Source organism: Lolium rigidum, chromosome 4, assembly GCF_022539505.1.
Source record: "Lolium rigidum isolate FL_2022 chromosome 4, APGP_CSIRO_Lrig_0.1, whole genome shotgun sequence".
In the NCBI taxonomy this organism is placed as follows: domain Eukaryota; kingdom Viridiplantae; phylum Streptophyta; class Magnoliopsida; order Poales; family Poaceae; genus Lolium; species Lolium rigidum.
This window is the reverse complement of record NC_061511.1, coordinates 42478446-42502860: the sequence shown is the minus strand read 5'-3', so window position 1 is coordinate 42502860 and position 24415 is coordinate 42478446. Positions and strand designations below refer to the sequence as shown.

Here is a 24415-nt window from a genome sequence, read left to right as displayed (position 1 = left end):
TTCCAAAACACTGAATTTGACTCTTACGTTTTCCAGACGCTACTGAATTTGAGCTGAGGCACTGGACTGACCTTGAGAGTTGAGGCAGTGGCATACGATCCAGCGGGCGAGGGGGGCGGTGGCCGCCTACTCCGATCCCGCCTGCGAGGAGAGCGGCAGCATCGCAGCGGACTAGGCCGCGGAGTAGAACGTCTTAGGGTTCCCGCAGATGCCGACGGGGCGGCGGCCGTGATCCCGTAGATGAGGAGGTGGCGGCGAGCGATCCCTCGGGCCGGCTCTGGCTTGACTGCTCGGTCCCGATCCTGTACATGAGGACGACAGCTCCGGCTGCCGAGGAACAGACGGGTACCCTGTGCAAGGCGAGGCGAACGTGACGGCGGATGACTACTTCGGCCAGCAGGCCAAGGCGGCCGACTTTCACTCTCAAGCTCGGCCCGCGCGATCCCGTTTCCGATCACGGACGGCATGGTCGGCAGGGGAGACGAAGATCTTGGCCGCGGCGGCGTTCTCTTAGAACGGCGATCTTTTGAGACGAAGATCTTGGCCGTTTTTTTATTGGCGTAGGTTCTCGATCTTGATTGCTATGGCCAGGTTAGGTCGACTGCTGGATGTACGTTTTTTGATTGTGAATCATTATACCAATTTGATAAAAGTTATGATTGTTTTAATCAACGGTCACGAAAAATCGGATTAGATGGAACTCGAACGGAACCAAAGTTCCGTGCCAATCACCGTAAAAGAGCTCTTAAACCTTTTAAATAACTAGGAAAATTACCCGTGCGTTGCACCAGAAAATAAAATTTAGCAACGCAAAGTAAATTTTACAAGGAAATATATATTGGCATGGTACTAAAAAAAGATAAAAGTGAAGAAAATAGGAAAACAATGTTGAACAAAATGAGGTTTACACTAACTCCTTTCTTTTTAGATATAAGCATATTTTTAAAAAGAAAAAATGGCCTTGGAGATAAACATGTGAAGATAAAGTTATGAAATAATCAATTCAAAATGTGCTACCTCCGCGAACATAGACATGCTAAGATCCCTTAAGTGTGCAATATGGGATAAACTCCAATTTAGGAATTGGAAGATAAACACTAATCGACATTTTTTTTCTTCTACTACTTCCATCCCAAAATAAGACATGTAAATTTAGAAAAATCAACATCTTGTAAATTGAACCTAGATTATATAAATAATATGACATCTATAATACTAAATGAATATCAATATATTCACCGTAAAGTATATTTTTTCCAAGCCCCGGGTCGTTGCCCTGGTTTCAGGGGGCAGCTCTGTTAGCTACATGCAGATGCCTGATGTACCTTTTAAGTAATAAATAACTATTTACCGAAAAAAATTATGCCTAACTGCCTAAGGGTACAGTTCACATACTAATGCATGCCGTGTTCTTGTGGTTTGAGTGTGATTGCAGACTTGCTTCAGTCCAGTCACACCTGTTGCATGAGCAATAAATGCATGTCTATTGGCAGCTTTCACAGTGGAAATTCTATATTGTTGTTGTCATCTCTGGAAATAATGAATTACCATGTCATGGGATAGAAGACTCCAAACCCAAGTCGTCGTTTGTTCCTAGCCACAAAATTTGGGAGAATATCTTCCTCTTCTGCATGCCGTGTTCCTGAGATTTGAGTGCGAGTGTGATAGCTTTCATAATGAGGAAATTCTAGTGTCCGGTCGTTGTCATCTCTGGAAAAAACAAATTACCATGTCATGGGACAGAAGACTCCATGCCTGAGTCGTCTTCTGTTCCTAGTGACATAATTTGAGAGAATATCGTCCTCTTTTGCGCATCGTTCACACAAACTGAAGTCAATAATTAGTATTCCAATCACACTATTACTAGGTATATATGCAGGTGCACATAATCAACTAGTCCATGCCAATCCCTTGCCCACCTTAGTACTCTTAACAGAACTAGCTAAATATCAACTCCCTATTGCATCTTTGAAGCTGGCTGTCATGGGGAATCCCGGCGCATATTATCGTTCTGTTACTATACAAGCCTTGACTGTCTTCTCCCTCGTTGCTGTTTTTGCAGCAGATCTTGTTCATGGAGGAAATGATGGGTGCCCACATTTCTCTTGTGGACATCTCCAAAACATATCATACCCTTTCCGTCGGCGAGGTGATCCTGTTGGGTGCGGCGCTGAAGCATACGAGCTGGTTTGTACCAGTAGCAAGGCTACAATTCAGATCAACACAGGAACGTACTACGTGACTGCAATCAACTACACCGGTTCCTACTTCTGGGTCATGGATGCCAACTTCGATCTCGATCCCAATAGCAGCTGGGGTGTGCTCCGGTGTCAATTCAGATCAACACAGGAACGTACTACGTGACTGCAATCAACTACACCGGTTCCTACTTCTGGGTCATGGATGCCAACTTCGATGTCGATCCCAATAGCAGCTGGGGTGTGCTCCGGTGTCCCCCCCCCCCCCCCCTAGTTCCACGGTTCTGAGAAGTTGGAGCTGCTCCAGCTTTTAGTATAATTACTTGAAGTTGAATTCGTAAAATATAAAAATGCAGAGCACACTGGAACGCACCGCGTGATTGCTTCAATCTTTGGCTGGAAGTCCATCTGGCCCGTGGCGAAGAATTTCCTGGCGGTGGAGTTGGCCTGGCCACGACGGTGAGGATGGCTATGGCGGCGGTGTTGAACCACACGACACTGCCGTGACGTTCCCAAACACCGGGTAATTAGAAATCTTGAAACGCGCTCAAGAGAGGAGACGGATTTGAAAACTTAACTGCAAGCTGCTCTAACTTTTGGTACACAAACATAAAAAACGCGGAGCGCCGTAATTTACATCCGACTGCTACTAATTTGACTTCATTGCAACGTGATTTACATTTGTCGCTACTGAATCATGGACTCCGGCGAACGAGTCGACGTACCTTCAGCTGAAGTTAAACTTGTCTGATTCGTTCTCGCCGCCGCGCAAATCGAGTTATAGCACCGCCAGGAGCTTGTTGTCGCCGCCACTACGTCACGTGCCGCGTCACCCACGACGAAGTTGGTTGAGGCGATCACAACAAGTTTCTGGTGGCGGCGGCAACAAGCTACAACTCGATTTGCGCGGCAGCAAGAATGATTCAGACAAGTTTGACTCCGCCTGAAGGTAAGTTCATTCGTTTGCCGGCGGCCTCGATTCGGTGGCGGCAGTCGTGAATCACGCTGCGGTGAAGTTAAATCGGGGAGAGTCTGGGAAATATGCCCGAGAGATGCGGGGGAGAAAGATAAAACGTGCGTAATATTTTGGTCACTTATCGGTGGCAATGTGACGTAAATAAACAATAAATCCATGTTTTTGTGTTTTGCGGAACCAACTCCACGTATTTGTACCAAAAACTGAAGCAACTACACGTATTTGTATCAAAAGCTGGAGCAACTCCACGGATCAAAAAAAAAAACCCTAGAGAGGCTCCAATTTTTTAGAACCATGGAGCTGAAGGGGGGACACCAGAGCAATCACGATAGCAGCTGCTCTCTTCCACTATGGAACCACCTTCCTTATCCAGGATACAACGGCAAACTTGATTCACATGGCTTTTGGGATTTCGGCATTCGAAGCAGAATAGCATGTTTTGCTAATTGCTCAGAAGCAGTAACAAATAATAGTGCATACAAGCCTGTTGCTTGCCTGGGTGCCAACAATTCGCATGTTTATGTCTGGGTGTCTCAGTACGGTGAATGTCTTGTTGACGATTTCGAACCTTACTGTGGATACTTGGCCTTGATTCCATTTGGTGAGGAGTATTCTTCTGATCGGCTACTGCTACAGGGTGCAAGTTATGCAGATATCAGACGTCAATTCATAGCTAAGGGGTTTACTGTCCATTTTCCTGTGGATAACACACAGCTGCCGCGGCCTTCTATCAATGAGAAGTTAAGAGAGGACATCAATATATGCCTCAACTGTTGGAATTTTGGCATTTGGCCCATGGCCCATTATCAAATTCTGAAACTCACATGGCCCATTCCAATAATCAGTGGCAGCACTAGTGGGAGCTGAAGTTTAGTCCCACATTGCTAGTTGGGAGGGAGTTGGAGTGGTATATAAGGTGAACTGTTCTAGTCCTAGTAAGTGAGTGAGAAGAGAGAGAGCCCTCGCGCACTCCTCCTCCTCCGCCGCCCGCCTCGTCACGACGCGGGTTGCGGGAATCTCGCTGAGCCGAGCTTATCTTTTTGCTGTTTGGGAAATTAATTGTGTAATCAATTTTGAGTCATTCACGGACGCGTTACTCAGCCGTTTTGCCTTCCGATTTTTCTGGATCGTGGCTGTGCCGACTCGGACGTGGGATGCGCCCCACGACCTTCCCGAACCGCACTACATAAGACTCTGCGCAACCCTAGCCGCGTTACACGAGACGCATACGCGACTACCTGTTTCCAGTTCATTGCGCCGCCGCCTTTGTCTTCCTTATCCCGTCCGTCGGCGTGCACCGACTGCCGGGACAGTAGGCCTCCGGAACCCTGCCTCTCGTGAACCTGTACGGGTGAGGGGCAATCAGGTTTTTGGGGAGCGCTCCGGCGCGACTACTGGCATCACGACGTCGTCATCGGACGACGAGTTCCTCCACAACGACAACTTCTTCCCGGACCTCAGCGACTACTTCGACAACCTCAACATGGGTGACAACAACGCTGCTGCGAAGTATGTGATCTTGTCATTTCTCTTTCAGTCTCTGTTAGAGTCTCTTCTTCTAGTTTCTATGGTAGATGCGATCGATGTGTTTTGTCTAGATGTGATCTGTTCATCTACCTTACTAGTCTGCATGATTAGTTTATTCGTTATTTTCGTAGTCATGATTTATCAATTACTCGTACGGACTATTTCATATGGATATTTGCTTATATTTCCAACAATCCAAAAACCTGATTATAGGCAAATCAATTCAAGCAGCGTTGCTGCCGCTACTCGACCTCCCCTCTTTGATGGTATGCATTACAAGAGGTGGCGCACAAAGGCAGTTCTATGGTTTACAAACCTAGGCTGTTTTAGCGCCACAGATGCTAGACCTGAGGGGCCTCTCTATGCAGAGGAGCAGGAAAAGTTTGAGAAGGTCGACGCCATGTTTAAGGCGGCCTCGTTCAGCATTCTTTGGGACAACATTGTTGACCCGTACATGGCTTTCGACCATGGTAAAGATGCGTGGGATGCGCTCGAGGCCAAATTTGGGGTCTCGGATGCTGGCACTGAACTGTATATCATGGAGCAATTCTATGACTACAGGATGACTGATGAACGCTCCGTGGTTGAGCAGGCTCATGAGATTCAGTCCCTTGCCAAAGAACTCGAGCAGTTTAAGTGTACCTTACCGGACAAATTTGTGGCCGGTGGCATTATTGCCAAGCTTCCTCCTTCGTGGAGGAACTTTGTACTTCTCTGAAACATAAGAGACAAGAGTTTTCCGTTTCAGATCTCATTGGCTCGCTTCATGTGGAAGAGAAGGCGAGAGCAAAGGACACACGCGCTCGTAGTTTTGAGGGAGGTTCTAGTGCCAATGTGGTACAGAAGAAGAACTTCCAATCTCACAAGTCTAAGAATAAGAACAATGGAAAAGGCAAGTTTGACGAGAAGAACATAGCCTCCAACTCAACCAACTTCAAGAGGAAAATTCCTTATAAGAAGAAAGGGAACTGCCATGTTTGTGGCGCTCCTGGACATTGGGCTCCTGATTGCCCAGAACGCCATGATCGGCGTGGGAACAACGGCAAGTCCGCAAATGTTGTTATTGGCGTTGATACTGAGATGAAGGACGTTGGGTACGGTATTTCCGCAAAATTTGGTTTGCATGATTGGTCTCTCTAAGGTCTAGATATTTTCTAGTGAGGTGTTCGAACAACAAGGAAGACAATGTATAGTCTTATAATGCTTGCAATATGTTCTTATGTGAGTTTTGCTGTACTAGTTCATACTTGTGTTTGCTTCAAATAACCTTGCTAGCCTAAGCCTTGTATTGAGAGGGAGTACTTCTCGTGCATCCAAATCCTTGAGCCAAAAACTATGCCATTTTTGTCCACCATACCTACCTACTACATGGTATTTCTCTGCCATTCCAAGTAAATACTTCATGTGCTACCTTTAAACCTTCAAAATGCTTCTCAATTTGTGTCAATGTTTTATAGCTCATGAGGAAGTATGTGGTGTTTATCTTTCAACCTTGTCATTTACTCTTGACAGACTTTCATAATGGACTAGTGGCACATCTGCTTATCCAATAATTTTGCAAAAAGAGCTGGCAACGGGGTTCCCAGCCCCGATTAATCAAACTTCATTAACGTTGATGCTAAGCGAATTAAATTGAATGATAATTCTACTTATATGTGGCACTGTCGTCTTGGTCATATTGGAGTGAAATGCATGAAGAAACTCCATACCGATGGATTACTTGAATCACTTGACTTTGAGTCACTTGATAGGTGCGAAGCATGTCTAATGGGTAAAATGACTAAGACTCCATTTTCTGGTATGATGGAGCGAGCTACTGACTTGTTGGAAATCATACATACCGATGTGTGCGGACCAATGAGCGTAGCATCGCGCGTTGGTTATCGTTATGTTCTAACCTTCACAGATGATCTGAGTTGATATGGGTATATCTATTTCATGAAACATAAATCCGAAACTTTCGAGAAGTTTAAGGAATTCCAAAGTGAAGTAGAAAATCAACGTAACAAGAAGATTAAATTTCTACGATCTGATCGTGGAGGTGAATATCTGAGTTATGAGTTTGGCATGCATTTAAAGAAATGCGGAATACTTTCACAATTGACACCACCGGGAACACCACAACGAAACGGTGTGTCCGAACGTTGTCGAGGGTACTCCTCGCCAATGCCCTCCGATAGGGGCTTAGGGTTGATGGAATCCTGTAGGCTGACACGAGACATCGGTTCACAGACAAGCGGGGAGAGCGATTTACCCAGGTTCGGGGCCCTCGATGAGGTAAAACCCTTACGTCCTGCCTGTCTGTTCTTTGATTATGAGGACAATGGGTTACAATGGGGTGCCGAATAGTTCGGCAGAGATCTAGGCGAGATTGCTGTTGCTAGGGTTACCTAGCTCTAAGCTTTTCCTGGCTAAAATTGCTAAGATTGTTCGTCCCCTTCGGCAGCCCCTCTCCTAGCCTTTATATAGGAGGCCAGGTCTCAAGAGATCTAACCGAATACGACTAGATTTACAGTAGTTTAGATCCAATCTTTCCTTGTTTGTTCGCTTCCTTGTCTTGCCCGTCAAGGAATCTTCTGGTGCACCGACCTAGTGGCCCATCTAGTCTTCGGGTGTCTTCATGGGCCTCCAGTTGGTCAATACAGGATAGGGCAACGTCGGTTACTCGAAGGGTAATGCCCACGTCAGTAGCCCCCGAGTGTCTAGCCGAAGATATTTCGGGTAGAGACTAATGCATGTCCTCTCATGATATTCTTCTCCTTCATTATTCTTGTTCATCTTGATTTTGCTTCATCTTCTTTTTATCGGGTGCGCGTCAGCGCTCCCGATGGGAGTAGCCCCCGAGTCTAGGTACGGATGCTTGCAATCCGTGCGTGGACTCAAGTTGTACTACTCGAATACTTTCCTCTGCCGAGTTTTTCGCAAGTCTTCATAGGTCATCCGATATATTTTCTTTACGCAAAGGATGATGAGCAACGTACCCAACTTTTGTTGGTTAACTGCCGATGGCAAAATAACGTTACTCTACACAGAATCAAGTCCCCGGGCATGATCCTGGAGTGTAAAAAACTTTTATTGGATGTACATCATGCGCTCCCGATGGGAGTGTCTAGGTGTAACCGCTTGTAACCGAGAGCAAACTCAGTCCTTTTTCCTTCGACTGCTTATTCTGTCGAGTCTTCCTTTTTATCGGGTGCGCGTCAGCGCTCCCGATGGGAGTAGCCCCCGAGTCCAGGTTCGGATGCTTGCAATCCGTGCGTGGACTCAAATTCTTCATCCGATAACTTTTTATGTTTCCTTCGAATGCCTCTAGTTTTTTTTTCCTCATGATGTCATAGTTGTGGGCCGATTGACGGGATTTGACTTGACGTGTAGCCACTGTGGGCCAACTGATGGGACTTGACCTGACGGGCCCACCCTAGTCCTGCGCAGGAAGTTTTTAGGTCTTAACTAATGCACGCGCGGCGATCGAGGCGTCTCCTCATTTTTCGCGCGACGTGGGAATAATGGGCCGCCGGTTCCACTCCTTCTTCTAGCGCCACGTGTATAGTCAGATCTGCTTCTCTCTCCACGATGCTTTGTGGAGTTATGGCCACGTCTGGGCTCAAATTCTTACAGGATAAATAGGGAGCCTCCTTTCTTTTTACCTTTTACCCCGTTCACTGGTCATCTTCTTCCTCAATCCTCCTGTTCTCCTGCCTCTTCATCAGAAGCTTCGTTCGCCATGGGCAAGAAGAAGAGTGGCAGCACATCGGAGGCGGCTAAAGTTAGCCGCGACTGGAGCGCCTCTGCCATTACCAATCGCGACATCAACAAACTTCGCGCCCTCGGCTTCATCTCCGCATCTGAGGATGACGTTCGTCTCCCAGGTCAGGTTTCTCGCCCGAGTCCCCCAAAGGGCTTCACCGTCATGTTCGTCGCTTTTCTGTTCCGTGGCCTTTCTCTTCCGGCGCACGAGTTCCTTCTCTCCCTTCTTTTCTTCTATGGGATTCAGCTCTGGCAGCTGGCCCCAAATTTCATCCTCCACCTTTCCATTTTTGTCACCGTTTGTGAAGCTTTCCTCGGCATTGAGCCCCACTGGGGCCTTTGGAGGAAGATCTTTTATGTGAAGCGTCACAATGATAGCAACGGCCCCCCTGTTGTCGGTGGCGTCGGCTTTGTTGTCAGGAAGGAGGTCGATTACTTCGACTATCGAATGAAGGAATCCGTCCAGGGCTGGCGCAACAAATGGTTCTACCTTCGGGACCCTGTCGTTCCTGGGCGGCGTTCAAATCTCCCCTTTTTTGACGATGTCTTGGTGGCTCACAAGAAGAAGTCTTGGAACAACGCCCTTTCTCCCGAAGAAAAGGCGACAGCCGATGAGCTATTCAAGCAAATTGTCATTCTGAAGAATTCAGGAGGCATGACGATGCGTGGTACTGAAGTAGTTTCAGTATTCCTGCAACGTCGAGTGCAGCCGCTGATGTCTCGCCCTCACCAGCTGTGGCTTTTCGCTGGCAAAAACGATAAGTCAAGGGTCAACTCTGCCAACCTTTCGGCAGGTGAGCTCCTGAACGAAGTTCATCGCCTAACATGCCTCAGCACCAAGGATACCATCGTCTTGACATCAGCGCGCCCTCCTTATGATTCCAAGCATCCTCCGTCCGAGGTAACCTTTTCGTCCTTCGTTTACTGTCATTACTACTTCTTTTTGTTTGTGCCTTACACGTTTTGCTACCTTTCTGCAGGTTCCCGCTGTCGCCCAATGTTATCCTCCCTCACCCGAGAGCGGAGCGGTGTTAGAGGATGACAATGACGATTCTGGAAGGAACCGAGGATACCCAAGACGCCCTTGAGGACAGCGATGTCCAAGAGGAGGAAACTGCTGAAGATGACGCCTTTCTCAAGAGCAGACGTCGCAAGCAGGTACATGATGATCTTATCTCTTCGGCTGAATCAAGTCCTAAAGGAGGAGATAATGATGCCGATGAAGATGCTTCGCCTCCTCCTGCTAAGAAGGGTTCAACCAGTTTCTTCGTGGACGAAGATGACCTGGACTTGTGAGCATTTATACCCTTGTTACTTTCATTTCTTGTCACCTTGTATGCTAACTGCACGCTGTACTTAAACAGCTCTGCCGATGATGATGACGATGTTCCTCTCGCAAAGAGGGCTAAACTAGCTTCGAGAGAGCAACGATCGGCTAAAGAATCAAACCCTTCTCCTGCCAAGTCGACACCTCCATCCCGAACGGGTGTAGAGAAGGTCCCAGTGTCGAGAGTTATTCCTTCCGATGATGCTCCCACCCCGCCGACTGGCCGCGATCACGTTAGTACTTTAATCTGTCAAGCTTTGCTGAATTCCCATCACCTGACTCCTCTTGACTTTTTCCTGGCTGCAGCCAATTTATGCTACAGTCGATGCTGTAGCGGACTTTGCGGAACAATTTACTCGTCTCGAAGCCAAAAACTCCCAACTTCGGAAGGCCGTCAAATCTTCGGCTGATCAGGTGGTCGAAGCCAACAGGCTTGCTGCCGATGCCAAAAGTGAGAATGCCTTGTTGAAGGAAGAAGTAAATCGGCTGAAGCGTCAAATGAAGGATGACCAAGATGCCAGGCGTGCAGCGGCGGCTGCGATTGATGAGAAGGAGGGTGTCCTCCGTGAATCTATCAAGGATTTATTGGGTAAAAATCCTCACGATGCTCTGCCCCTTTCTTGATGCTTTCTCCACTGATTACTAATACTCTCTTTTTCACAGGACGCCAATTTAACTGTCAGCTTTGGGAGGACTCTACGGCCGACGCCTTATCTCTTGCTGCTGAGTCAAATGTCCAGATCCTCAGATTACTGCAGAAGTCCAAGGGAGCGCTGTCAAAGTTATACTCGATGATCTTCCCTAAGGCGAAGCTGGACAAGACTCTCGACGAGATGGCAGAAGCTTTCCTTGTTGATCCCTCCGAACCTGTAGAGGTACTGAAACGTCGCAGCCGCTTGATTGGTGCGGTTCTTACTTTCCAATTGCTTATGGGCCACGGGATGGGGTTGGAATTGGAAGATTTCTCTAAGGCGCCGCTCGTTGATGATGAAAATCATCTAGTCAACCTTGAGCCTTTCAAGAGATCGGCAATAACTTGCGCCAACCGGCTTCGAAGTTGGTGGATGAAGCACAAGCCGAACCTCGCTCCCGAGTCAGCCCCTGGTTCAACGTCGGCTAATCCTTGAACTGTTATTTGATCTGTTGTACATAATATTTTCGCGATACTTTTAAATTCGGCTCTGTTGCCAAACATCCTTTTGCCTGTATGATGTGCACTCAACGCTCCCGATGGGAGTTTTTATATTAACGCTTGGTCTGAAGTGAGGACGTGCTGCAGATTCCTTCATCTTCTTCCCGTGCCGAGCTTTTTCCGAATTCTTCGGGTAACGATGAATCAGGCCTTGTTCGTCGCTTACGTGACCAGGTGTCTAGTCTAAATAAGGACATTACTTCCCTTCGTGCGATGGCTGCCTTGGTGAAGAAGAAGGGAGAAATAGCGACCGCCATTGAACAATACGCTCTTGATGGTCTTCATGTTGCTACCGAAAGTTTGAACTCGTGAGTATTAGCCTCGCCTTCGATTCCAGGTATAGCTTGAATGTTCTAACATTCGTTCCTTTTCCAGTCGTGGCTTCGGATGCAGCTGAAGAGGACAGGAAGATTCATGAAGAGGTTGAGGCGATGACCGACGTTGCGCACCCAACACATGGTTTATGGCAGCATCGTCCAAAGGCCGTCATCATGGCGAAGTTCAAGTACCGGGTGATGAAGGCACATTACTATTTTGACAAATACTATGCCCTTCTCACGATGGTTTGGCACACCTTGTTTCCTCTGGATCAGGAACCCGAAACTTTGTCTGGCTTGTTCACCAGAAAGGATTCGGCTGCTAGTGCGGAAAGAACTTCTAGCTGGTGCTGAGCTTGCTTTTGCTTCCATATTGGCATGCCATCCATCTTTAGATTTAAGAGCTGTGGCTAACACTGAAAGGGATTTAGGCTAGTACTATGATGTTGCTAGAGGTCCTGCTCACACCGTTGTTTCTCGGATGGAACCATGTCTCGAGAAGGAACTGAAGGCCCACTGGGACCGGGGATCCCGATTATGAATGTAATAGCCTTGTATTTCACATAAGACTGTTTGCTGCGTACGCTGCATGCTTTGATTTGATTGATATTTTATTGTCGAGTGCGGCTGAGTGATCAGTTCAACCTGCTTACTCGACGACTTCGTTGTATTTTATGCAATGTGATTGCGAAGTCGATATGTAATTTATGCGAAAGTTCGGCTTCATCACACGGTGCACCTGTTTGAGCCTTATCTTAATGTAACCATCGACTGCAGCACTCGCGTATTTTTCGAGGCTTGGATTGGTTGTTTTTGTGTTTCATTAATCTTAGCTCTCGTTGAGAGTATTTAATTAATGTTATCGTGTAAACACGTTTTTCCTGGGCCAACGCTCCCGATGGGAGTTAGAGCCAATGGAGACGGTTCCGAACGTTTACGTTTGGGTGTCAAAGCCTGAAGCAAAAAAGGATAACAGAAATCTGATTAGATCTTTATTCATAATGCAAAGTAACCTTGTAGGCCGTTGAAAAACAATCGTATCCTATGTATAAAATCGTCGCAAGTGTGCGATGTTCCACGGATTCTCGACATCTTTTCCTGAGGCTGGATTTTTGAGCCGATAGGCTCCTCCTGGTATCACTTCGGTGATGATGTATGGTCCTTCCCATGGGGATTCCAGCTTCAAGGGTCTTTTTTGCTTCAGCCGAAGTACCATATCTCCAACACCGAAATTTCGATCGCGTATTCGTCGACCGTGATAATTTCTCGTGCTTGTTAGTAGACTCGTTGTTCTTGCCAAGGCAATATCTCGTGCTTCATCAAGGAGGTCGACAGCATCCCGTAGCGCGATATTGGAGGAGGACTCGTGTACGCTGTTACTCGAGGCGCTTCAAACCGGACGTCGGCCGGCAGGATCGCTTCGGCTCCGTACACCAAGAAGAATGGAGTGTATTGAGTCGACCTCGTTGGGGGTGGTACGCAAACTCCATAGCACAGATGGTAATTCTTCAACCCGAGTTCCGGCTGCGCCTTTAAGGCGTTTCTTTAAACCATCCCCTATTAAACCATTGATCCTTTCCACCTGGCCGTTGGTCCGGGGGTGAGAGACTCGATGCGAATTTCAATTTGATTCCTCCATCATCGCAAAATTTCCTGAACTCCTCAGAATCAAAGTTGGAGCCATTGTCTGTGACGATGCTGTGGGGCATACCAAATCGACAGGTTATTCCTTTAAAGAATTGGACCGCCGTTTCAGCCTTTTGGTTTCGCACTGGTACTGCCTCTATCCACTTAGTGAATTTGTCGACTGCAACCAGTAAGTACATGTGTCCTCCGGGTGACGATCTTGGTAGCGGTCCAACTTGATCGAGTCCCCATTGAGCGAACGGCCATGCCAAAGGTATTGTCATTAAATCCGTTGCTGGAGCGTGTGGTTTCGACGAGAATCATTGGCACGCATCGCACTTCATGACTAGATCCCTGGCATCCGATGCTGCCGTTGGCCAGTAAAATCCTGCCCTAAAGGCTTTCGCCACAAGGGCTCGCTTCTCGCATGATGCCCACAGGTTCCTTCATGTATCTCGCGTAACAATGCTTTTCCATCATCAATGGCGATGCACCTTTGGAAGATCCCTGAGATGCTACGCTTGTAAAGCTCGCCATTTATCACCGTAAAAGCCTTTGATCGTCTGACGATTCGTTTAGCTTCCACAGGGTCCTCCGGCAGCTCTTGCTTTGACAGGTAGGCTAGGAATGGTTTGGTCCATAGTGGCTCGAGGAGGAGAACTTGTTCGGCAGGGAGACTTGGAGATTCTTCAGTCGAAGGTTTTTGTAATGAGCTTTTCTCCAACTCTTCAACCGATGGTTTTGCAGACGGCTTTTCTTTGATTGATCTTTGAGCGATCACTTCGTAAAAAACTCCATCTGGAATAGGGGAGCACGTGGACCCGATGTTCGCCGTAGTGTCGGCTTCCTCGTTATCGGCTCGCCGATGTGCTTAAGCTCGCATCCTTCGAATTTAGCCTCCATGTTCTGATACAGCTGCCGATAAGCAACCATGTTATCACTGACTGCATCGCACAGGTTCATTGACTGCTGGACCACCAAGTTCGAATCTCCGTAGATCTCTAGGCGCGTAGCGCCACACGCCTTCACCATTTTCATTCCGTGCAGCAGTGCTTCGTATTCTGCTTCGTTGTTTGTCGCCAGGGAGAAATTCATACGTAGTATATACTTCATTTTATCTCCCTGTGGTGATATCAGCACTACCCTCGCCCTCGCTCCTGTACTCCGTTTTGACCCATCAAAGTACATCACCCATGACCCTGACATGTCGGGTGTCGCTGGTGTCTGTGATTGGATCCAATCTTCCACAAAATCTGGGAGGATTTGGGATTTTACCGCCGTTCGGTTGACGTAAGTTATGTCGTGTGGTGCTAACTCGATAGCCCATTGAGACACTCGACCTGTGGCTTCCGGATTGGTCATTATGCTCTTCAGGGGTGCTTCGCTCACAACTTTGATCGGGTGGTCCGTGAAGTAGTGCCTCAGCTTGCGAGCCGACCTCCATACTGCATATGCCAACTTCTGGTGATGAGGATACCTCTGCCTTGCAGGGGTAAGTACTTCACTGAGGTAGTAAACGGGCCTCTGCCCACCATGAACTCTCCCTGCTTCTTCTCGTTCGACAACCAAAACGCTACTGAAGACTTGAGTTGTGGCGGCTATGTACATCAGCAATGTCTCCTTTTCGCGCGGAGTTACGAGCACCGGGGAGGTCGATAGGATTTTCTTCAAGTTGTCGAAGGAGTCTTGTGCTTCCTTTGTCCACTCGAACTTTTCTGACTTTTTCATCAAATTGTAGAAGGGTAAAGCTTTCTCCCCTAGCTTCGCGATGAACCTGCTAAGCGCTGCTAACCGTCCTGCCAACTGCTGCACTTGGTGCAGATTCTTTGGCGGCTCCATGTCGAGAATAGCTTTGATCTTCAAGGGATTAGCCTCAATTCCTCTGGCTGATATGAAGTACCCGAGTACTTGTCCTCCGGGCACCCCGAAGAAACACTTTTTTGGATTCAACTTAATTCTGTATCTGTCCAGATTGTCAAAGGTCTTCCGCAAGTCATCGATGAGCGTGGCTGCGTGCTTTGTTTTTACCACGATATCGTCGATGTAGACTTCAATGTTCCTTCCAATCTGCTCCGCGAGGCAGGCTTGCATGCAGCGTTGATAGGTAGCTCCTGCATTTTTTAACCCGAAGGTCATGACGTTGTAACAGAAAACGCCGTGTGGAGTGATGAATGCGGTTAGCTCCTGGTCCTCCTTCTTCAGTTTGATCTGGTTGTACCCGGAGTACGCATCGAGGAAAGAGAGACGATCGCACCCAGCTGTAGAGTCGACTATCTGATCTATTCGAGGCAGTGGAAAATGATCTTTCGGGCAATGCTTGTTGAGGCTAGTGTAATCGATGCACATGCGAAGGGCGGTTGTGTCCTTCTTCGGCACCATGACTGGATTAGCCACCCATTCAGATTCCTTAAGCTCTCGGATGAATCCCGCCTTGCGGAGCCGATTAACTTCTTCACCGATTGCTCTTCTTTTGGGTTCAGAGAATCGCCGCATCGATCGTCGTATCGGCTTGGCTGTCGGGTCAACATTTAGGGCGTGCTCAGCGAGTTCCCTGGGGATACCTGGCATGTCGGATGGCTCCCATGCAAATATCTCCCAGCGCTCACGGAGGAACTCGATGAGCGCGCTTTCCTATGCGACATCTAGGTCAGCCGAGGTGTTGACCGTTTTCTTCGGATCAGTAGGGTGCACCTGCAGTTTCTTGGTTTCCTTTGCAGTATCGAACTCATCGGATCTTGCGTTTCGATTGTCGGCTGGTGGCTGTGTGTGATCTGTAATGGCGTCGATCGCGTTGAGTTCTTCCTTGGCTCCAAACTTCGAGGCGATCTTCTGAAATTCCCTATCGCAGTTGTCTGACCGAGCGAAGCTGCCATGAACGGTTATTGGGGTCCCGTTGTTACCTGGCATCTTTAGTTTTAGGTATGCATAATGAGGCACGGCCATGAATTTGGCAAACGCAGGTCTGCCGAGGATGGCGTGGTACTGGGATTCCCAGTCGACTACCTCGAACTCAATCCTTTCTTTCCTGAAATTACTGGGCGTGCCGAAGACTACGTCCAATGATGTTTTACCCAGCGAGTAGGCGGGTTGAGTCGGTATAATGCCGTGGAACCCTGTGTCGGATTCTTTTGGCATGTCGACTGTTAAACCCATTGCCCTCATTGTGCTGGCGAATAACAGGTTCAAGCCGCTTCCACCGTCCATTAATACTTTGCCCATATTGTATCCTCCAATCTGTGCTTCCAGGACAAGGGCCGCGTGACCGGGCCTTGGGACGGCCTTCGGGTGGTCCGCCCTACTGAAGGTGATGCTCTGATCTGACCAATCGATAAAATCCGGCGTATCAACCATGCCAACTTCCGCGTATTTTACTTCTCGGGAGAACTTTTTGATTTCTCTTTTCGAAAAGCTGGTTTTGTGGATCATGTTGATCTGTCCACGCAAGGCCTGGGAATGCCTCGACCGGTTCATATTCGTCTTTTTCCATTGGCTCGTATGGTTCCGGTACATATGGCTCGGTCGATGACTATAGGACCTTGCTTTCTCTTCCATTATGCGAACTCTTGATGTGGCTTCAGCTCTAAGATCGTCGCAGAACTGCCGAATCTCTAGGAAGTGTCGGCAGTTCCTTAACAGATGGCTGGACTTCTCCCGACCATCCTTAGGATCGAAATAAGAGTGGAGATAACATGGCGCTTCAAGTTGCTCTATAGCTGAGAGGTGTGAAGAACGGGTGCGTCCTCTGATTGATGACATGTCATAGCATCGAGAGTGGACTACTGTTCTGCCTTCCTCTTCACGGTGCGAACTCCTTCGTCTCTTTCTTTGTCCAGCTACGGCGTCGAGATTTTCCCGGTTGCTCTCTCGTATGCTTCTGGGCGAAGCCTTTAAGGTTGCTCCCAAAGGGACACCCTCCTGAGGCATGACCTTTGAGTGGGACGCGCCGGCCCCGGGGAGGCGAAGAAAACCTCCGGAGTCGACGACGAAGTGGACGCCACCGAAAACAGCTTCCGTGTTGCGAGACGATGCCATAGAGTTCGGATGAAGCTCTTCGTTGTGCGGCACGAATTCGGGCGCAGCGGATCAAGTCTCTTGACTTTGCTGGCGTCGGTGACTCGAGTAAGAACACCGCGGACGTGACTGGTGCTGCCGATGACCTGCCTTGTGCCGACAGATTCCCCACAGACGGCGCCAATTGTCGAGGGTACTCCTCGCCAATGCCCTCCGATAGGGGCTTAGGGTTGATGGAATCCTGTAGGCTGACACGAGACATCGGTTCACAGACAAGCGGGGAGAGCGATTTACCCAGGTTCGGGGCCCTCGATGAGGTAAAACCCTTACGTCCTACCTGTCTGTTCTTTGATTATGAAGACAATGGGTTACAATGGGGTGCCGAATAGTTCGGCAGAGATCTTGGCGAGATTGCTGTTGCTAGGGTTACCTAGCTCTAAGCTTTTCCTAGCTAAAATTGCTAAGATTGTTCGTCCCCTTCGGCAGCCCCTCTCCTAGCCTTTATATAGGAGGCCAGGTCTCAAGAGATCTAACCGAATACGACTAGATTTACAGTAGTTTAGATCCAATCTTTCCTTGTTTGTTCGCTTCCTTGTCTTGCTCGTCAAGGAATCTTCTGGTGCACCGACCTAGTGGCCCATCTAGCTTTCGGGTATCTTCATGGGCCTCCAGTTGGTCAATACAGGATAGGGCAACGTCGGTTACTCGAAGGGTAATGCCCACGTCAAACGTCGTAATCGAACTCTCTTAGATATGGTTCGTTCTATGATGTCTCTTACTGATTTGCCGTTATCATTTTGGAGTTATGCATTAGAGACAGCCGCATTCACTTTAAATAGAGCACCATCAAAATCCGTAGAAACGACACCGTATGAATTATGGTTTAATAAGAAACCTAAGTCGTCGTTCTCGAAAGTTTGGGTTTGCGAAGCCTATGTAAAGAAGTTACAACCGGACAAGCTAGAACCCAAAGCGGAGAAATGCGTCTTCATAGGATACCCTAAGGAAACTATAGGGTACACTTTCTATCACAGATCCGAAGGCAAAATCTTTGTTGCTAAGAACGGAACCTTTCTTGAGAAAGAATTTCTCACTAAAGAAGTGACTCGGAAGAAAATTAGAACTCGATGAGATTGATGAATCTATACTCGTTGATCGGAGTAGCGCAAGCATCGGAAATTGTACCTGTACCGCCTACACCGGCAACAGAGGAAGCTAATGATAATGATCATGAAACTTCGAACGAGGAAACTATCGAACCTCGCAGATCGACAAGGGAACGTACCACTCCCGATTGGTATGATCCTTGTCTAAATGTCATGATTGTGGATAACAATGATGAGGACCCTGCGACGTATGAAGAAGCGATGATGAGCCCAGATTCCAACAAATGGTAAGAAGCCATGAAATCCGAAATGGGATCCATGTATGATAACAAAGTATGGATTTTGGTAGACTTACCTGATAGCCGAAAGGTTGTCGAGAATAAATGGATCTTCAAGAGAAAAACAGATGTTGATGGTAATATTACTGTCTATAAAGCTCGACTTGTCGCAAAGGGTTTCCGACAAATTCAAGGAGTTGACTACGATGAGACTTTCTCACCTGTAGCGAAGCTAAAATCTGTGAGGATTTTGTTAGCAATAGCTGCATTTTTCGATTATGAGATTTGGCGTATGGATGTCAAAACGGCGTTCCTTAATGGAGACATTGAGGAAGAGTTGTATATGGTACAATCCAAAGGTTTTGTCGATCCTAAAAATGCCGACAAAGTATGCAAACTTCAGCGTTCAATCTATGGACTGAAGCAAGCATCAAGAAGTTGGAACCGACGCTTTGATAAGGTGATCAAAGACTTCGGGTTTATACAAGTGTCATGGAGAGGCCTCGTATTTACAAGAAAGTGAGTGGGAGCTCTGTAGCATTCCCGATATTATATGTAGATGACATATTATTGATCGGGAATGATATAGAACTATTAAGCAGTGTAAAAGGTTATTTGAATAATAGTTTTTCAATGAAAGACCTTGGTGAAGCATCGTATATATTAGGCATCAAGATTTATAGAGATAGATCAAGACGCCTAATAGGGATATCACAGAGTACATATCTGGACAAGATTCTAAAGAAGTTTAGAATGGACGAAAGTAAGAAAGGGTTCTTACCTATGTTACAAGGCAAGGTCTTGAGTAAGACTCAAGGACCGGCTACGGCAGAAGAAAGAGAAAGGATGAGTAATATCCCCTATGCCTCGGCGATAGGATCTATCATGTATGCCATGCTATGTACTAGACCGGATATAGCACATGCTGTTAGTTTGACTAGCAGATATCAAAGTGATCCAGGAATGGAACACTGGACAGCGGTCAAGAATATCCTAAAGTACTTGAAAAGAACTAAGGATATGTTTCTTTGTTATGGAGGTGACCAAGAGCTCGTTGTAAGTGGTTACACCGATGCAAGTTGGAACACTGATCCTGATGACTCTAAGTCACAATCTGGGTACGTGTTTATATTGAATGGTGCTGCAGTAAGCTGGGCAAGCTCGAAGCAGTGCACGGTGGCGAAGTCTTCAACAGAATCAGAGTACATAGCGGCTTCAGAGGCTTCATCAGAAGCGGTATGGATGAAGAGGTTCATTGTAGATCTCGGTGTGGTTCCTAGTGCATTGGACCCATTAATCATTTACTGTGATAACATGGGTGCCATCGCCAATGCACAAGAGCCAAGGTCACACAAGAGGCTGAAGCATATCAAGCTACGTTACCACTCGATTCGCGAGTACATCGAAGATGGAGAAGTAAAGATTTGCAAAGTACACACTGATCTAAATGTAGCAGATCCGTTGACTAAAGCTCTCCCTAGGGCAAAGCATGACCAACACCAGAATGCCATGGGTGTTAGGTATATTACAATGTAATCTAGATTATTGACTCTAGTGCAAGTGGGAGACTGGAGGAGATATGCCCTAGAGGCAATAATAAAGTGGTTATTATTTATATCTTTATGTTTATGATAAATGTTTATATATCATGCTATAATTGTATTAACCGAAACATTAGTACATGTGTGATATGTAGACAACAAGAAGTCCATAGTATGCCTCTTAAACTAGCTTGTTGATTAATGGATGATTAGTTTCATAATCATGAACATTGGATATTATTAATAACAAGTTTATATCATTATATGAATGATGTAATGGACACACCCAATTAAGCGTAGCATAAGATCTCGTCATTAAGTTATTTGCTATAAGCTTTCGATACATAGTTACCTAGTCCTTATGACCATGAGATCATGTAAATCACTTATACCGGAAAGGTACTTTGATTACATCAAACGCCACTCGCGTAAATGGGTGGTTATAAAGGTGGGATTAAGTATCCGGAAAGTTTGAGTTGAGGCATATGGATCAACAAGTGGGATTTGTCCATCCCGATGATGGATAGATATACTCCGGGCCCTCTCGGTGGAATGTTGTCTAATGTCTTGCAAGCATATGAATAAGTTCATAAGAGACCACATACCACGGTATGAGTAAAGAGTACTTGTCGTGAGACGAGGTTGAACAAGGTATAGAGTGATACCGAAGATCAAACCTCGGACAAGTAAAATATCGCGTGACAAAGGGAATTGGTATTGTATGTGAATGGTTCATTCGATCACTAAAGTCATCGTTGAATATGTGGGAGCCATTATGGATCTCCAGATCCCGCTATTGGTTATTGGTCGGAGTATAAGTACTCAACCATGTCAGCATAGTTCGCGAACCGTAGGGTGACACACTTAAAGTTGGATGTTGAAATGGTAGAACTTGAATATGGAATGGAGTTCGAATATTTGTTCGGAGTCCCGGATGAGATCCCGGACATCATGAGGAGTTCCGGAATGGTCCGGAGAATAAGATTCATATATAGGATGTCATTTTATGTGAATTAAAATGATGCGGAAGGTTCTATGGAAGGTTCTAGAAGGTTCTAGAAAAGTCCGGAAGAAACCATCAAGGAAGGTGGAGTCCCGGAGGGACTCCACCTCCATGGCCGGCCAACCCTAGTGGGGGTGGAGTCCCAAGTGGACTCCCCCTTAGGGGGCCGGCCACCCCCCCATATGGAAGGTGGAACTCCCACCTCTAGTGGGAGTCCTAGCTTGGGTAGGTTTCCCTATCATATGGAAGGTTTTTGGTTCGGGTCTTATTTGAAGACTTGGAGACCAACACTTGGGGTTCCACCTATATAATGAGGGGCCAAGGGGAGGGGGCCGGCCACCCAAGAACCACAAGGTGGCCGCACCCCTATAGTGGCCGGCGCCCCCTCTCCCCAAACCCTAGCGGCCTCTCTCCTCCACCACATCCCGCACGCTTAGCGAAGCTCCGCCGGACTTCTCCACCACCACCGACACCATGCCGTCATGCTGTCGGATTCAAGAGGAGCTACTACTTCCGCTGCCCGCTGGAACGGGGAGGTGGACGTCGTCTTCATCAACAACCGAACGTGTGACCGAGTACGGAGGTGCTGCCCGTTCGTGGCGCTGGAGGGATCGTGATCAAGATCTTCTACGCGCTTTTGCAAGCGGAAAGTGAACGTCTACCGCAGCAACAAGAGCCTCATCTTGTAGGCTTTGGAATCTCTTCAAGGGTGAGACTCGATACCCCCTCGTTGCTACCGTCTTCTAGATTGCATCTTGGCTTGGATTGCGTGTTCGCGGTAGGAAATTTTTTGTTTTCTATGCAACGTTATCCTACAAATACAATGTACTGAAATGCCCGCGAGTTTTCAGACGCACTCTTTTCCTTTTCAGGGCACCGAGTGGGGCTGAAAAGGTTTTTAATGAGGCGGGCTCGCGGTGCTGCAATGTAGTAAAAGATAGTGATGCAATACATCTTTCTTCTTCGACAAGCTCGGGGGCTCATAACCCATCGACAACAAAATATATATATTCTCGCAAAAAAGTAAATTCTTCGAGATAACAAAATAGTATAAGCTCCAGCCAAAGGCTCGGGGGCTTCACAATACAGATTACACTTTACAATATAGACAACTTCATCAATACAAAAGAATTCGACAAAAAATATAGACATAACTTTTCGCAATATAGTACAACTCAGTCAAGGCCTAATATACTATCTATGGATAAACCATTGGTTGTCTTGTGCTCAGCATAGGTCCCCTTGACGAAGAATTCAGAATCCATCCGAAGAAATTCATCCATCATCGCTTCGGCCACAGGAGTCACCATGTCATTGATTGCGTCAATGTTATTTTTTCGTCGCGATTTTTTGGCCAAGCAGTCAGTGACAATCTTCGTCAGGTCCAATTTGGGATGGCAAATATGTATCATGATCATGGCGAATCTTGCTCCAGCAGTCAACTGAGCTCGCACAAAGTTATGAATACGAGGGGCATCTCTGAATTTTTCCATCAATCCAAGAAGAGTTTCGGGAGCTTCATCTCGAGGGAACAGAGTCTTGTAAACAAGGGTCAAGGTTCTCGTGCAGAAGTTAAGAAATTCGCGAACCTGACAGGCGCGATCTTGGAATCTGACAATCTGTTGGGTTCGCTCGGGAGTGGCCCAGAACAAGCAGCCATGATTAAGAGAAAGATTAACGAGGAGGTTCGTTCTCACATTCACTCTTTCATCTTCAGCAGCAGCGTCGAGAACCGAACCTATTGAGCGACAGAGCAAGAAATTCAAAAAAAGGGGAGGTACAGCAAAAAGCAGAAGCAGTGCTAAGTTGGAAAAGCATACCTAACATATCCACACTAGCTTCAGTCATTAGCTCGAGCATATTATTTTCTCGAGCAGTTGCTTTTTCAGCTTCCGAAACAGCAGCGTCCTTGGCAGCTATGGCTTCTTTAGCTTGTTGAAGGGCAATCTTCTCTCTTTCCGATGCTTTTCGAGATTGCTCCATCATCGCCAGAGTCTGTTTTTTCATGGATTGAAGTTGTTGGCGAAGTTCTTGCAAATCTTGCGAGGAGTGCTTACTCGAAAAACTTTCGATAAGATTATCATCGACAAGCGTTTTCTTCGAGAAGGAGGAAGCAGGAGAAGTATCGGTAGGATGAGGATTTGTGGAGTAGTTATCAAATATCAACTGGAAAAGAAAATTTCAATATCAATGATCACGCAAGATAAAATTCCATTGATCTTCGGGAAATTTACACGGATATTACAGAAGGAGTTTTTCAAATGGATTACTACGACAATGGTCACCAAAGCTATTGTGGCGACAACATCAAAAGAAATAGTAAAAATAAGGAAAGAAAAAGACAGGGCATTCAACTAGACCTCCGGCTTCGACGAGCTAGGAGTTGAAGCTGGCTTGAATCCAAGATAAGCAAGGATCTTCTTTGTGTTGGGCTTCGCAGCCTTGATCAGCGATCGCCACTTCGTGGTCTCCATCTCTTGGGTGTCGCCCAGTTTGGTCCAGTCGATGCTTTGCTGGCTGTCAGCAACCAAGGCGACAGTGCTTTCAACAGCAATCTTCATATTTTCTTGGCGCAGCTTCAGTCCAAGATCTTCATGCGGATTAAAGTCCTTGGCAAGAGCAAGGAAAGTCGCGGGTTCCTTTTTCTTCGGGAAGAAGTAAGGCAGCCGCGACAATCCTGCCTGTGCCTGCTCAATGCCATCGCGGGCTTCTGATCCGTGAAACTCAAGGAAAGAAAGCGCGTCGAGAAGAGGATCATCGGCAGGATCTTCAAGTTCATATTCTTGGTTTGTTTTCCCTGTCGAGGAAAACATGTGTTGGTCGACAAACAATTAAAGAAAAGCAAGTCCAAGGAAGGCAAAATAGATCGGGTACTTACTGACAAAGCGACGGTTTTGCGAGTCCAAGCGCTTGAGGATCGCCTCTTCACGAGCAGCTTGTGCGGTTTTATGCTCGCCCAAGGCAGTCTCGGCGTCATGAAGCCTCTTCTGAAGTTCTTCGACACCAGCAGCTTCTGCCTTGGCCTTGTCAGCCTCTGCCCTAGCTTTGCTAGCATCAGATTCGGCCTTCTTGCGAGCCGCCTCACTTTGCTCTAATTTCTGAGCAAGCGTGTCGGCAAGTTTGTTGGCCTCCGCAAGTTTTTCTGCCAAAATAATCAAAAATAAGTCAAAAACATGACGACAAAGGAGCACGAAGGCATGGGCAAATGAAAGCAGGGAGTCAGTACCTTCGGCTTTGCTAGCGTACTCGCGGTACCCAACGAATTGGGCACCGAAGCGGATGAACTCCTTAATCACAGGCTATCAAAGAAAGATAGAGAAAGAAAGCGTCGGTATGGGAAAAAATGCGATAGCACAAAGAAGCAAACAGAGAAAACATCGACAGTATCAGAAAGAATTTAAGGACTTACATCATCCAAAAGAGGAGTCGAGGAGCTGCCCAATTGTAGGGTGGGCTCCGTGATTGTTTCAACCCTTCCCTTTTCTGGTGAAGGAACAAGGGGGCTTGCAGGAGGAGTAGGAGCGTCGGTGTTTTGTTGAGGAGGCGAATATTCTTCTCCTTCAACT

General features: G+C 47.0%; 1 pseudogene; it reads left to right on the top strand.

Moving 5' to 3' along the window:
• Window positions 1-1983: 1983 nt before the first annotated feature.
• Window positions 1984-24415, top strand: part of LOC124646961 — a 47055-nt pseudogene continuing 24623 nt past the window's right edge.